The sequence below is a fragment of the Hevea brasiliensis genome, chromosome 7, assembly GCF_030052815.1.
Source record: "Hevea brasiliensis isolate MT/VB/25A 57/8 chromosome 7, ASM3005281v1, whole genome shotgun sequence".
NCBI lineage: Eukaryota > Viridiplantae > Streptophyta > Magnoliopsida > Malpighiales > Euphorbiaceae > Hevea > Hevea brasiliensis.
This window is the reverse complement of record NC_079499.1, coordinates 80107499-80123853: the sequence shown is the minus strand read 5'-3', so window position 1 is coordinate 80123853 and position 16355 is coordinate 80107499. Positions and strand designations below refer to the sequence as shown.

Here is a 16355-nt window from a genome sequence, read left to right as displayed (position 1 = left end):
TAAACCAATAGCCTTTGTGTATTCAATACCTTGCTTTAAATGTTGCTTTTGAGTTAAAATATGGACTAATCCATTTGTTGCCTAAATTTCATAGTCTTGTAGGTGAGGATCCAAATAAGCATCTAAAGGAATTTCATGTTGTGTGTTCCAACATGAAACCTCAAGGAGTTTCAAAGGATCAGATCAAGCTTTGGGCTTTCCCTTTCTCACTAGAGAGCACAGCTAAGGATTGGTTGTATTACCTTCCTTCTACATCTATCAACTCATGGAATGGGATGAAGCAGATATTTTTGAAGAAGTATTTTCCTACTTCCTGTGCTGCCAACATAAGAAAAGAAATTTATGGCATCTGGCAGTACAATGGAGAGAGCTTGTATGAGTATTGGGAATGATTTAAGAAACTGTGTGCAAGCTATCCCCATCATCAAATAAGTGAGCAGCTTTTGATTCAGTATTTCTATGAGGGATTGCTACCAATGGACCTCAGTATGATAGATGCTGCTAGTGGAGGAGCTTTGGTTGACAAAACACCAGATGAAGCAAGGAGGATGATTGCTAACATGGCAGCGAATTCTCAGCAGTTTGGAATGAGAATGGATCACATGCCTATGAAGGTTAATGAGGTAAGTGCATTTAACCTTGAGAAACAAATTTCTAATTTAACTTCTTTGGTGAGGCAATTGGCTATAGGGAACATGCAAACTGTTAAGGTATGTAACACCCTCACTGTAGCAATTCCGTACATTCTACTGTTTCGGTGATCGGTGTTGGTCCGAGCAGCTAGAATGTCTGGAAAAATATTTAGACTAAAGTGAGGAGCCACAAATAACTCAAATATTAATAAGAAAAATTTAGGAAAAATTTTAGAAATAAAATACCACCAAGTTAAGTGAGCCGATGCCCTAGCGATGGATAACCCAGTGGAAAGTTGCGGTCCTCGCAACTAGGAGCTCTAGACCCAGGAGAAAATTCATAAAATAATTTGTGAGACTCCAGAGAAGAGTGATTGAGGTTTTTATGGCATTAGAATGCCAAGAAAATGTTTAGAAAAATTTTTCAATTGGTACAGACAATTTTAGTCTGTTAAGCCAAACGGAGGGCATTTTGGTCATTTCATCTTTATAGATGATTTTTTGCTGACTTGTCCAGTTATGTAAATAATTATTATGAAATAAAATATGAATAAATATTATTAAAAATTAAATTGAAAATGAGTAAAGGAAGAAAAAAGAAAAAGAAAATAAAAATGAAGTAAAAGCTAATTATGACATAAGATGAGGTCATTAAAAACCTCTTCCACCAATCACCATTCACTAAATACACTTAAAACACAAAAAATGGGCTGAAAAATCAAAAGAAATTCTGCTCCCTTCTTCCTTCTTCTTTTAGCCGAATTCCACTTTCTCTCCATCTCCATTGATGACCTCACTTCTCTCTAAATTTCCTTCATAAACACCCCTTCAAATCCTTTACTCCTTTCACTAAAAATTCTCCTTACAACTAGAGTTAGACTTGGCCAGCCATTAGAAGAGGAGAAAGTGAAGGAAAGTAAAGGGTAGAAATTCATCCAAGAGGTTAGTGCACTAACTGTACCCTTTTTCTTTCCTAAGCATGAAAAGCAAGCTTGATCAAGTTGAAATGGCATGAAAAGAAAAGAAAACTTGGAATATATTGAAGTTTCAATTTGTGGCAGCCCTAGGAAGTAAATAAATTTGATGGTTTTGATGATTTTGATTTAGCTAGTGAAGTTGATTAATGAAGTTTAAGGCATTAGAAATCAAATTGCATAGATGTATGATTGAGATTGAAATTATAAGTTAGGGTTTTGACCTAACTTAGGGTTTTTGTATTATTGCTTAGAATTTGATGATGTTGAGATGATTTAATGACCATTAGAAGTGCTAAATATGTCAAATGAAGTTTGTGGAGTTGGGAGAATTGAATTTGGGAGTGTTGATTCTTATGCAGGAAATTTGGACCTTTGAGTCCTATGTATTGTTTGAGATATAACTGGAGTTGTGTTGCTCCAATTGGTGTGAGGCTAATTGGAGATGAAACCTAGGACAAAATAACCCATTTTTCAAGAAGAAACTATGCCCAAATTCTGTCCAAATCTTGATCAATTTACTGTCTCAATCCGAAATCTAAACATTGAACCTAGAAAATTGACCAAATGATCTGCTCATTTGGCCATAACTTCCTCTAGATAGGTCCAAATGACCTGATTTTTGTGTCATTGGAAAGATTAGACATAGGACTAGAACTTTCATTAAGAACACCAAGCCCGGAAATGTCACACCCTACCCTTCCGTAAGGCATAACATGATCCCGTAGTATATCTAATGAATTACCAAACTTTTTCTACGGATAACCCATTAAATACACTATAAAGGATTTTAAACCTTTTCTTACTTCTTTTTCTGTGGTGAGCAGTTAAAAAATTTCATTTATTAAAGTGAAACCAAATAACAAATTTGAGTATCAATAATTTCTGTAAAAATTTTGGCAGAGTGCCATCTGTATTTTGAATAAAACAGTTCTTCAAAAACCAGTAAAAAGTACTTCCAATATTTTCTAAATCTCAAACTCCAATAATAGTTCAACATAATAATTTCCTCAACAATTGTCAATACAATTCAACAATCAATTTTTCAGTGTTTCCAAAAGACGAGATAAAAGAAATATGTCATAATATTTTTTACAAGCCAAAATAATTTACAATTTTAATTTACAATTGCTCAAGACCAAGTACAATATATACATACAGTGCACATACATTACAACAAAAACTACAAAATATGATATACTCAATATACCCGGTGAAATCTCAAAATATAACACAAGCAGCCTACTCTACTGCTTTGTTCGTCTATCTACCTGCGACAGCAATGAAAAAGCTATCGCTGAGCCAATGTCTCAGTGGTGCACAACATTCAGAAAGTACAATTTAAAACTATAAACCATAAATCATATGAACTGTGAATACTTAAAATCATAGTTAAATTCAAAAGACAGAGAATGTCATAAAGAATTTAAACTCCATTTCACAATATCACAATAAATATCAATAAATCACACACACAGTTTAATCATGATTCCATAGTCCAATTCGTCCCAAAAGTCGATGGCTAGTGAGGAATAACATAGCTAGCTAGCAAAAATATGAGTACTCATCCTATTCGTCCACAACAGGTACACACCTCAACACTGCAGCCAGAGAGGGAATTCGAAGTCAATTCGTCCCACTAGATAAGATAGCGAGGAATTCAATCAATATACATAATAGCTGTGGTTTCAAACCATTTACAATGTTTTTTAAGTAATAAGTATCCATCAAATATCATTCAAACAAATTTTCACAATTTAAACAATAACAGACAAATTGTTATAATTTATTTCAATTGAAAATCCAAAAGAATTAACTATTATAAACAAACCTCTGATAAATGCCTCTTGGCCCTGACTCAATGTTTTCTTCCCCTTCCCTGAGTCTTTGCTAACTGAAACACACAATTTGAAGTGTTTCAATACTCATTTAAACTGTCTCTAACAATAAGGTTTAATAATTAATTTATTTAATTCTATTGTTTTTCTTAGTCAACCTAAAATGTTGACCCTCAATGCACTCTAGGTGAATTAGGTTCAATGTTACCAAAATGTCACATTTTGCATTTCAATATGCTACCAATATAGTGCAACTTCCCATTATTAAAAGTTGGCATTCATTGCCAAATTATTTCAAGCATCATTGTATGTAAATGTCAAGTTCTCAATTTTTGTGTGCTAGATTGGTCTAGCTTAAAGTCCTATTACTCTTGGTTTTTAGCTTCTGGTCAAAACAAGAAAAATTGTAGCTCTATGTCTTATTGCACTCGGGGCAAAATTTCAGGTCATTCTGAGTTGTATAGACCAAGATATGGTCAATTACTAAAGCTAGACAGATTGCACTAAAATGGCAACTTTAGGTCATTTTTGGTTCTAGCAGTTTTTATACCCAAACTTGTGCAAGCTATTTGACTTGCTTATGGTCATTTCTGGGTTTTGGTGTCTTCATAAGAGTTGTAGCTCTAGGTCTAGTCTATTCATGGTAAAAATTTCAGGTTATTTAGACCTGTTTTGAGTGAGTTATGGCCAAAGTACTAACTGCTGCCCAAATGGTCAATTTTCAAGCTTTCAAGTCACTAATCCGGAATTGGTCATTTTTCAAGTCACTTTCTAGATAGAATTTAGGTAGAATTTCTTCATGAAAGTTGGCACATTTTGTGCCTAGTTTCACCTCCAATTCACCTCATACCAATTGGAGTCACACACTTAGGGTTATAGGTCCATTCGCACACTGCCCTCTACATGCTTTTCAAACACCAAACCAAACACATGTTTACCAATTATATTTTCACTTCCCATACCATTCTGCATTTGGCACTAACCAAAACCATTCAATTCTCTACATTATAGGTCAACTTGGACAGAATATCACCACTTCAAAATACAGTAAATGTAGTCATAATTCATAAAGTTCAATCCTAACAATATATACACATAAATACTTCTAATTATCACACTTCCTTCCATTAACAATTTGCCTACCTTATCACTATTATCCACACACATATATGCTGTCATTTTTTTTGTACAATATTTCAACAATATTTTATGAACTTAAACACTTCAATCTTCATCATGAGGCTACCACAAATTTACACATACACATCCACTTCCTTTTTCACTTTTCAAGTTTAACATTCAAACTTCACACATGGAATTCAACTTCAATACAATTAAACATTTAAATCAACATATCAAACTACCATTTACATGCAAAGACAAGCTATTCATGATGAAATTTCATGGCTACCAAAATGTTTCATTCCTAACAATTCATCAGACCTCAAGCTTCTTCCATAAATCAAACAATCAAAACCTTAGTTACACTTTTAATGAAACAAGGATTGAAAATAACCACTTACCTCTTTTGTACTTCTTCAAAACTCCACCAAAACTTTTCTTTCTTGCTCCAAGTATGCTGCCCAAGGTATGGTGGTCAAGTTTAATGAAGGGAGCTAGTGAAAAAAGATGGCTAAATCAATGGTGAACTTAAGCTTGATTGTGGACGGCAATGGAGGATTCCATGGGAGAAGGAATTCGGCCAAGGTGAACTTGTGAGGAAGAAGAAAGCAATTGATCCTACACCTATCCCACTTCAATCTTTAGGTGTCCCAAATATGATTTTAATGGCGCACTAATGTAGTATGTTGATTATTTATTCCAAAGTTTTCAAATTCCCACGTTTACCTCATTTCTTTGAATATTTAATTTATGTACCACCATTTTAAATTTCATGATATTTTCAAGGTTTAATATCATTTATTTTTAATGGAAATTTAGGTTAAAAGGCAATTCAGGGTGTCAAATGACAACAATGCCCCTATTCGGGTTGCATTTTCGATTTTTCGGTAACACTGAGTTTTGTCATTTTCTCATTTTTCTTTGTACTAATTAATTAATTTTTCTTTCATATTTCCAATGACATTTATACTTCAATAAGCCTTTAATTATGTCTCGAAATTAAATTCTGAGGGTTTCCTGCAATCCTGGGGTCGGCTATTGCCTGCGCTATAACTTTCCCGTGCAGTCACCTATCACTGCGGTGCTGGCTCGTTTAACTTAGTTTCATTTCATTGCTATTATTTTTTCTTTGTTTTTCTTGTATTTTCCTTTCCTGTATTTCATTATTTTATGTCTCCTCACTAACATTTAAATGTAATTCTAGGCATCCTAGCTGTCTGGACCGATACTGGTCACCGAAACATTAGAACGTATTACCGAACATAGGGGTGTTACAATTCTTCCCCTCTTAAAATAAATTTCTTCTCAAAATTTTTACCTAGCATTAGTCTCTAAATAGCTGTGGGTGTTGTCTCCTCATGTCCTCTTCATGTTCCCAAGTAGCTTCCTGGCCTGAATGATGGTTCCACAACACTTTAACTAGGTGTATCTGTTTGTTCCTCAGCTGCTTCACCTCATATGCCAGAATTTCTATGGGTTCTTCTTCATATGAGAGGTCTAGATTTACCTCAATCTCTTTAACTGATAGAACATGAGATGGGTTAGATCTGTACCTCCTTAACATGGACACATGGAAGACACTGTGTATCCTTTCTAGCTCTGGAGCTAATACTAGCCGATATGCCAAAGGACCCACTCTTTCCAAAATCTCATATGGTCCGATAAAGCGAGGACTCAGTTTTTGCTTGCTGCCAAATCTCATAATCCTCTTCCAAGGAGAAACTTTAAGGAATACCGTATCACCCACTGCATATTTAATATTTCTTCTCTTCAGATCAACATAGGACTTCTGACGGTCTGATGCAGTCTTGAGTCGATCTCTAATCAATCTGACCTTTTCCTCTGTCTGCTGAACAATTTCTGGCCCAATCATCTTCCTTTCACCTACTTCATCCCAACATAGGGGAGTTCTATACTTTCTGCCATACAAAGCTTCATATGAAGGCATCCCAATGCTTGATTGGTAGCTGTTGTTTTAAGCAAACTCAATCAAAGGCAAGTGTATATCCCAACTACCTTCAAACTCAATCACACAAGCCCGTAGCATATCCTTCAATATCTGAATTACCCTCTTAGACTGGCCATCTTTCTGTGGGTGGAATGCTGTGCTGAAGTTCAATCTAGTTCCTAGGGCTCTCTGAAGACTAACCCAAAATCTAGATGTGAACCTAGGTTTTCTGTCTGGTACAATCGATACTGGCACTCCATGCAGTTTTACAATCTCATTTATGTACAATCTAGCCAATCTCTCCAAACTATAGTCTATTCGGACTGGAAAAAAGTGAGCAGACTTGATTAGTCTATCAACTATAACCCATACTCCATCATGACTATTATGTGTCCTCTGTAGTCCCATCACAAAATCCATAGTTATCTATTCCCATTTCCACTCTGGTACTGGCAATGGATGTAATAAACCTGCTGGTACTTGATGTTCTGCCTTCACTTGCTAATAAGTTAGGCATTTGGAGACAAAGTCAGCTACATCTCTCTTTATACCCATCCACCAGTAATGCTCTTTCAGCCCTCTGTACATTTTAGTTCCACCAGGGTGCATAGCAAAAGGAGACTCATGTGCTTCCTTCATAATGATCTGTCTCAATTCCACATCATTAGGACCGCACATTCTGCCCTGATGTAGTAGTAAACCATCATTTCTCATAGAAAATTCAGGTTTCTTGCCTTGCTGGACTTCTTTTAGTAGCTTCTGATATTTTTCATCATTCTGAGCAGCCATTCTAATCTGATCAATCAACACTGGCTGTACATGCCATGTAACTACTGTCTGTCCCTCATCATCAATCTCTAAACTAGCATGTTGTGCTTTCAACTCATGTACCATGGACAAAGGTGAAACTCTGAGACTTGCCATAGTCTTACGACTTAAGGTGTCAACTACCTCATTTGCTTTCCCTGGCTGATAGTCTTTAATCAGTTCTAACCATCTCCTCTGCCTCAAATTCAATTCCTTCTAGGTGCCCAGGTACTTCAAGCTCTTGTGATCTTTGTAGATGTAGCATTTCTCCCCATACAAATAGTGTCTCCAGATTTTCAGAGCAAAAACAATAGCTGCAAGCTCTAAATCATGTTTTGGGTAGTTCCTCTAGTGCGGTTTCAGTTGGCGTGATGCATAAGCAGTGATATTCCGATCTTGCATCAGTACACAGCCTAACCCACTGTGAGAAGCATCACTATAAACTGTGTATTCTTTACCCGGGGTAGGTAAAGTAAGGACTGGAGTTTCAGTCAAACACCTCTTCAACTCATCAAAACTCTGCTGACATTTATCTGTCCACTGAAATTTTACATCTTTCCGAAACTGCTTGGTCAGTGGAGAAGCTAACATAGAAAACCCTTTCACAAATTGACGGTGATATCCAACTAAACCCAGAAAACTGTGAATTTCTGTGATATTCCTGGGTGGCTTCCAATTAAGGATAGCTTCTACCTTGCTAGAATCTACCTTGATCCCTTTAGCCGACACAATATGTCCCAAGAAGGAGATTTCTTTCAGCCAAAATTCACATTTCGATAATTTGGCATATAGCTATTTCTCCCTTAAAGTCCACAGTACAATCCACAGATGTCTGTCATGCTCCTCTGCATTCCTCGAATATATCAAAATATCATCAATAAATATCACCACAAACTGGTCGAGATATGGTCTGAAGATAGTGTTCATCAGATCCATAAAAGCAGCTAGACCATTAGTTAACCCGAATGGCATTACTAGAAACTCATAGTCGCCATATCGAGTTCTGAAAGTAGTTTTTGGAATACTCTGCTCTTGCACTTTCAACTGATAATAACCAGATTGCAAATCAATTTTGGAGAATACAGCTGCACCCTTTAACTGATCAAACAGATCATCAATGCGAGGCAATGGATATCTGTTCTTTATTATCACCTTATTCAACTGCCGGTAGTCAATACATAAGCAGAGAGTACCATCTTTCTTCTTAACAAATAATATTGGCACTCCCCAAGGTGACACACTAGGGCGGATGAAGCCCTTTTCAAGTAGTTCTTGCAACTGTACCTTCAACTCCTTCAACTCTGCTAGTGCCATTTTGTATGGCATTATGGAGATTGGATCCACACCAGGCATAACATTAATCTCAAACTGCACTTCTCTTTCTGGAGGTCATCCTGGCAATTTATCAGGAAACATATCTGGAAAGTCCTATACTATAGGGATGTCCCTCAATGCTGGACTCCCCACTTGCGTGTCTACTACATGTGCCAACTATGCTTCACACCCCTTTCTGATCATTTTTCTGGCTAGTGCAGCCGAAATGATATTTGATGGCAATAGCTGCCTCTCCCCGTGTATTGCCACATCACTATACTAAGGGAGACCAAAAGTGACTTTCTTCAATCTACAGTCAATCATGGCGTGATGCCTGGCTAACCAATCCATGCCCAAGATGATATCATAATCTCTGAAGGGCATTTCAATGAGATCAGACAGAAAAGTGTGTCCTTGTATCACTAAAGGACAATCCCTATACATTTTATTAACCCTAACTCTTGTCCTAGCAGACTTGTTACTAGCACCTCAAAGTCCATTTTCACAGACGAAATAGCAATGCAATCAATGATGCTAGTACTCACATAGGAATGGGTAGAACCTGGATCAAATAATTCAAACACATCTTGATTAAAAGTTGAGAAGGTACCAACCACAATGTCAGATGTCTCTGCCTCTTCTCTCTGTCTCATTGCGTAGACTCTGACTGGAGCACTGCCTTGCTCTGATTGATTCACTGTGCCTTGGCTACCTGCTGGACTACCTCTACCCCTACTTCTACCTCTGCTAGGTGGTTGCGAACCTCTGGTGATAGGATTCTGAATTGACCCTTCAACAGTAGTAGGAGGTGGCCCAACTCTACAGGCACTGGTGCAGTCCTTGGCAAAGTGTCCTGTGCCTCCACAGTTATAACAGGCTCCTATGGCCTTATAGCATACCCCACCATGACTACTACCACAAGTTTCACATTTGCGGGGAGGGTAGGAACTTTTGGTACTCTGCTGACCAGATGGAGGAGGTTTCTATCCAGAATATCTTCCCCAACCAGACTTTTTACCACCTCTACTGTGTCCCCGAAAGTTCTTTCTCTTCCCAGTATGACCACTGGAACTCTGATCTACTAACTTCCCCTCTTTCTCTTTTTCTATTTTCTCTAATTTCTTTTTCTCTGGGGCCGCTTCTGACTCAATTCTCCCTAATTCCAGTGCTTGAGAAATAAGCTCAGAGAAGTTATTATGTTTGAATCTGACCAGTTGTAGTCTGAGACTAGACTTCAAGCCGGTTTCAAACCTCTTACATCTTTCCTTACTGATAGCAAGGAGACTCCCTGCATAGTGGCTCAGGCGAGAAAATTCCCTTTCATATTCTGCCATTGACTTACTTCCCTATTTTAGACTTAAGAACTCCTGTAGCTTCTGGTCCACATAGGCATCTGAGACATATTTTTGTCTGAACTCTCGCAGAAAGTCATCCCAGGTTAGTACTAGAGGTTCCACCAAACTATGAGGAATGGTTTTCCACCAGTCATATGCATCCTTCTGTAGTAGTGACACTGAATACTCAAATCTGAGCTCCTCTTTACAGTGTAGTTTCTTAAACACCCTATCCATTCCAAACATTGTTCTGCCTCTAGAGGATATACTATCCCCTTGAACTCAATAGCCCCATATTTAATCAGCTTGTCATACTGCCTAGCTGAAGACTATGGTTGTACCACTAGTGTCTGTAGTGGGACTTTAGTAGCCATGTTACCAGTCATCTGTTTGAACATTGCAGCCATCTACTGAGCAAATTGAGTAGGAAACTGCAGTACTAAGGGGACTGGTGCAGCTGATCCACTCACATTGTGTAGGGCTGGGGCATCCCCTTGTACCTCAGCCTTTATTGATTGATCGTCTGAACCGTCCCCTTCTTCCATAGTCAATTAGAGGATCTTAGACCTCCTGAACAAATAACACAAGGAGGTTTCCTCTTGATAGTGCATATTTATAATGTAATTTACTGTATGTATCAAACAATGACATTGAGCAGTTGAACTATAAAGAAAGAATATTCAAATTACAAGTCAAAACAGAATTTAAAAAATAGCTCCGATACCACTAAAACATGTCACACCCTATCCCTCCGTAAGGCATAACATGATCCCATAGTATATCTAATGAATTACCAAACTTCGTCTACTGATAACCCATTAAATACACTACAAGGGATTTTAATCCTTTTCTTACTTCTTTTTCTGTGGTGAGCACTATTGACAAGTATTAAAAATTTTCTTTTACTGAAGTGAAACCAAATAACAAATTTGAGTATCAATAATTTCTGTAAAAATTTTGGCATAGTGCCATCTGTATTTTGAATAAAACAGTTCTTCAAAAACCTGTAAAAAGCACTTCCAATATTTTTCTCAATCTCAAACTCCAATAACAGTTCAACACAATAATTTCCTCAACAATTGTCAACAAAATTCAATAATCAATTTTTCAATGTTTCCAAAAGATGAGATAAAAGAAATATGTCACAATATTTTTTACAAGCCAAAATAATTTACAATTTTAGTTTACAACTGCTCAAGATTAAGTACAATATATACATACAGTGCACATACATTACAACAAAAACTACGAAATGTGGTATACTCAATATACCCGGTGAAATCTCAAAATATAGCACAAGCAGCCTACTCTGCAGCTCTGTCCGTCTGTCTACCTGCGACAACAATGAAAAAGCTATTGCTGAGCCAATACCTCAGTGGTGCACAACATAAATAAAATACAATTTAAAACTATAAACCATAAATCATATGAACTGTGGATAGTTAAAATCATAGTTAAACTCAAAAGACAGAGAATGTCATAAAGAATTTAAACTCCATTTCATAATATCACAATAAATATCAATAAATTACATGCACAGCTTAATCATGATTCCATAGTCCAATTCGTCCCAAAAGCCGATGGCTAGTGAGGAATAACATAGCTAGCTAGCAAAAATATAAATACTCATCCTATTCATCCTCAATAGGCGCACACCTCAACACTTCAGCCAGAGAGGGAATTCAAAGTCAATTCGTCCCACTAGACAAGCTAGCGAGGAATTCAATCAATATACATAATAGCTGTGGTTTCAAACCATTTACAATGTTTTTCAAGCAATAAGTATCAATCAAATATCATTCAAATAAATTTTCACAATTTAAACAATAACTGATAAATTGTCATAATTTATTTCAATTGAAAATTCAAAAGAATTAACTGTTGCGCACAAACCTCTGAGAATTGCCTCTTGGCCCTGACTCAGTATTTCCTTCCCCTTCCCTAAGTCTTTGCTAACTGAAACACATAATTTGAAGTGTTTTAGTACTCATTTAAACTGTCTCTAACAATAAGGTTTAATAATTAATTTATTTAATTCTATTATTTTCCTTAGTCAACCTAAAATGTTGACCCTCGATGCACTCTTAGTGAATTAGGTTTAATGTTACCAATATGTCACATTTTGCAATTCAATATGCTACCAATATAGTGCAACTTACCATTTTTACAAGTTGGCATTCATTGCCAAATTATTTCAAGCATCATTGTATGTAAATGTCAAGTTCTCAATTTTTATGTGCTAGATTGGTCTAGCTTAAAGTCCTATTTCTCTTAGTTTTTAGCTTCTGGTCAAAGAAGAAAAACTGTAGCTCTATGTCTTATTGCACTCAGGGCAAAATTTCAGGTCATTCTGAGTTGTATAGACCAAGATATGGTCAATTTACTAAAGCTGGATAGATTGCACTAAAATGGCAACTTTAGGTCATTTTTAGGTCATTTTTGGTTCTGGCAGTTTTTATACTCGAACTTGTGCAAGTTATTTGACTTGCTTATGGCCATTTTCGGGTTTAGGCATCTTCATAAGAGTTGTAGCTCTAGGTCTAATCTATTCATGGTAAAAATTTTAGATCATTTGGACCTGTTTTGAGTGAGTTATGGCCAAAGCACTAACTGCTGCCCAAATTGTCAATTTTCAGGCTTCCAAGTCACTAATCCGGATTTGGTCATTTTTCAAGTCACTTTCTGGATAGAATTTAGGTAGACTTTCTTCATGAAAGTTGGCACATTTTGTGCCTAGTTTCACCTCCAATTCGCCTCATACCAATTGGAGTCACACACTTAGGGTTATAGGTCCATTCGCACACTGCCCTCTACATGCTTTTCAAACACCAAACCAAACACATGTTTACCTATTACATTTTCACTTCCCATACCATTCTGCATTTGGCACTAACCAAAACCATTCAATTCTCTACAGTATAGGTCAACTTGGACAGAATATAACCACTTCAAAATACAGCAAATGTAGTCACAATTCACAAAGTTCAATCCCAATAATATATACACATAAATACTTCTAATTATCACACATACTTCCACTAACAATTTGCCTACCTTATCACTATTATCTACACACATATATGCTGCTATTTTTTTTTTTACAATATTTTAACAATATTTCATGAACTTAAACACTTCAATCTTCATCATGAGGCTACCACAAATTTACACATACACATCCACTTCCTTTTTCACTTTTCAAGTTTAACATTCAAACTTCACACATGGAATTCAACTTCAATACAATTAAACATTTAAATCAACATCCCAAACTACCATTTACATGCAAAGACAAGCTGTTCATGATGAAGTTTCATGGCTGCCAAAATGCTTCATTCTGAACAATTCATCAAACCTCAAACTTCTTCTATAAATCAAACAATCACAACCTTAATTACACTTTTAATGAAACAAGGATTGAAAATAACCACTTACCTCTTTTGGACTTCTTCAAAACTCCACCAAAACTTTTCTTTCTTACTCCAAGTATGCTGCCCAAGGTATGGTGGTCAAGTTCAATGAAGGGAGCTAGTGAAAAAGATGGTTAAATCAATGGTGGACTTAAGCTTGATGGTGGACGGCAATGGAGAATTCCATGGGAGAAGGAATTCGGCCAAGGTGAACTTGTGAGGAAAAAGAAAGCAATTGATCCTACACCTGTCCCACTTCAATCTTTAGGTGTCCCAAATATGATTTTAGTGGAGCACTAATATAGTATGTTGATTATTTATTCCAAAGTTTCCAAATTCCCACATTTAACTCATTTTTTTGACTATTTAATTTATGTAACACCATTTTAATTTTCATGATATTTTCAAGGTTTAATATCATTTATTTTTAATGGAAATTTAGGTCAAAAGGCAATTCAGGGTGTCAAATGACAACAATGCCCCTATTCGGGTTGCATTTTCAATTTTTCGGTAACACTGAGTTTTGTCGTTTTCTCGATTTCTCATTTTTCTTTGTACTAATTAATTAATTAATATTTCTTTAATATTTCTAATGGAATTTATACTTCAATAAGTCTTTAATTATGTCTCAAAATTAAATTCCGAGGGTTCCCTGCAGTCCTGGGGTCGACTATTGCCTGCGTCGTAACTTCTCCGTGCGGTCACCCATCGCTGCGGTGCTGGCTCATTTAACTTAGTTTCATTTCATTGCTATTATTTTTGCTTTGTTTTTCTTGTGTTTTCCTTTCCTATATTTCATTATTTTATGTCTCCTCACTAACATTTAAATGTAGTTCTAGGCATCCTAGTTGTTCGGACTGACACTGGTCACCGGAACAGTAGAACGCACTACTGAACATAGGGGTGTTACAAGAAATGCCTCTAACTAAATGAAATTGCTGGCCCAAGTGAGGTCACCAAACATACCAAAACCATTTTGCCTAGAATTTCCTGGACTAAAGCTCACCTGACCATTTTTGGCAAGATAGCCATAACTTGGTCTATAAAAATCCAAATGCAATGAAACCAATGAAAAAAGTTTTATAAGACATAATGGCACAACTTTGGTGAAGAAACCTTACCTAGAAAACCAAAATAAGTTGACCTAAAAATTACCCTAATCCGAGTGACCAATAGGCTATCCCTAGAAAATTACTAAATGAATAGTATTTGTTCAAATGGTCATAACTCAGTGTAGGCAAGCTTAATTGATTTGAAATTTTACTAGCAGAAAGCTGAGTCATATACCTACAACTTTCATGAAGAACACAAATCCAAATTCTGACCATAACCTAGTCAAATTACCAACCAAACTTAGTTTACCAAATCTGGTAGAACCAAATTGCCCAGAAATTTTGGGTATAGGTCAGTCCGGCTAGTTATGGTAAAATGACCACAATTTGAGCTACAAAACTCCAAATTGAGTGATTCAAAAAGGAAATGTAACTAGACGCAATAAGGAACAACTTTCATGCAGACAATTTTATCAAATTCCTACTGTACAAATGACCAATAGAACAGTAAACCTAGGGTATGAAATCTGAAAATTTTGAATAACATAAGATAAGCTTTGAAATGGTATTGGAAATCAATACCAACAAAAATAAAATGCAAAATGTGGTATCTTGGTGAACTTAGGTTCAATAAATTTATTATGTATTAAAAAGTCAACAATTTGAGTGAATAGTAATGTGAATAGTAATACAAAGACACAAAGTATAAGAACTAAATTGGTAGAGAAAATTAAGGTATGAAGTTTGGAATCCATGAAATGTTCATGGATTACTTGGAATAGAAATAGTAATTGGTGAATTTGAATGACTTAATGAATACCATAAAAATCTTATGATTAGGTAATTGAGACTTATACTCCTAACACCAATGGAATTCATAATATATTAGCAATATAACTTGAAGTATGAGATGTACTTTACATGAATAGATTGTTGAATGTATAAATGAGATAAAAGTGTCATTTGGGATTTAGGTTCCCATCAAGGGAGAAAGGAAAGATGTTCTAAATGTGAATGGTACATAAGATCAAATGAATGTGAATTATAATTAGTATGAATATTTCGATGAATGCATAAATTACCTAGAAATGTGAAATTGGAAATTATGCTTCCACTGTAAATAAAATTAGAATGCTATAAAAAAAATATAAATGAAAAATATAATGAAATGATGAAACATATAAACTCTTAATGGTACTATTGTGCTCATGTATTGCCTAGACACATGTGTCAGATTGGATAGTTTGGCATGTCAATAGGGTATTATTTTAGCAGTACTGCGAAAGGCTTTATGCCTGTATTCATGGCGTTATGCCCGTTTTCATGGCTTTTATGCCCATATTCATGGCTTTTATGCCAATTATATGTTATCATGGCTTTTAGCCATATTGATGTTATCATGGCTTTTTGGCCATACTGACTGCACACGTGGTTGACGTTCTGCGTTCCATGGTATGACGGCCCGAGGCATCGTGGTGTCCAGTGCCAATGATCCGTTATCCAGTTTAGTTAGCCTACCGTAGGTTACTTGGGCAGTCTAATTTATCAAAATAAGTTATGAATATTAGCAATTAAAAATGCTAAAAAGTAAATAAATGAGAAGAAGATCTGAAATAAATTAGATTAGCTCCAAAAATTTATTCCTTAGAATGATCTGAAGTAAATTAAACTAGTTCTAAAAATTTTAAATATTACAAAATGATTATAAACAACTTAGAAAGTGTCAAGGAAGTGATAAAAAGACTAGTAGAAGAATTATAACTTAAATAACATTACAAATGTGACTTTCATAAGAATATAAGTATAAGTATAAATTTTAGATTTATTTGTACATTATATAAATGATTATTGTAAACTTATGAAAGAAGTGATTCTAGAGAGCAACATAAATGACGAAAAATATATTGTATGGAAAATTTTATAT

The 16355-nt window shown here is 35.7% G+C and overlaps 1 non-coding gene across 1 annotated transcript; it reads right to left on the bottom strand.

Moving 5' to 3' along the window:
• Positions 1 to 323: 323 nt before the first annotated feature.
• On the bottom strand, positions 324 to 430 carry LOC131181812 (small nucleolar RNA R71). Its single transcript, XR_009150289.1, has one exon. It is a non-coding gene; the product is annotated as a small nucleolar RNA R71 (small nucleolar RNA).
• Positions 431 to 16355: the final 15925 nt, after the last annotated feature.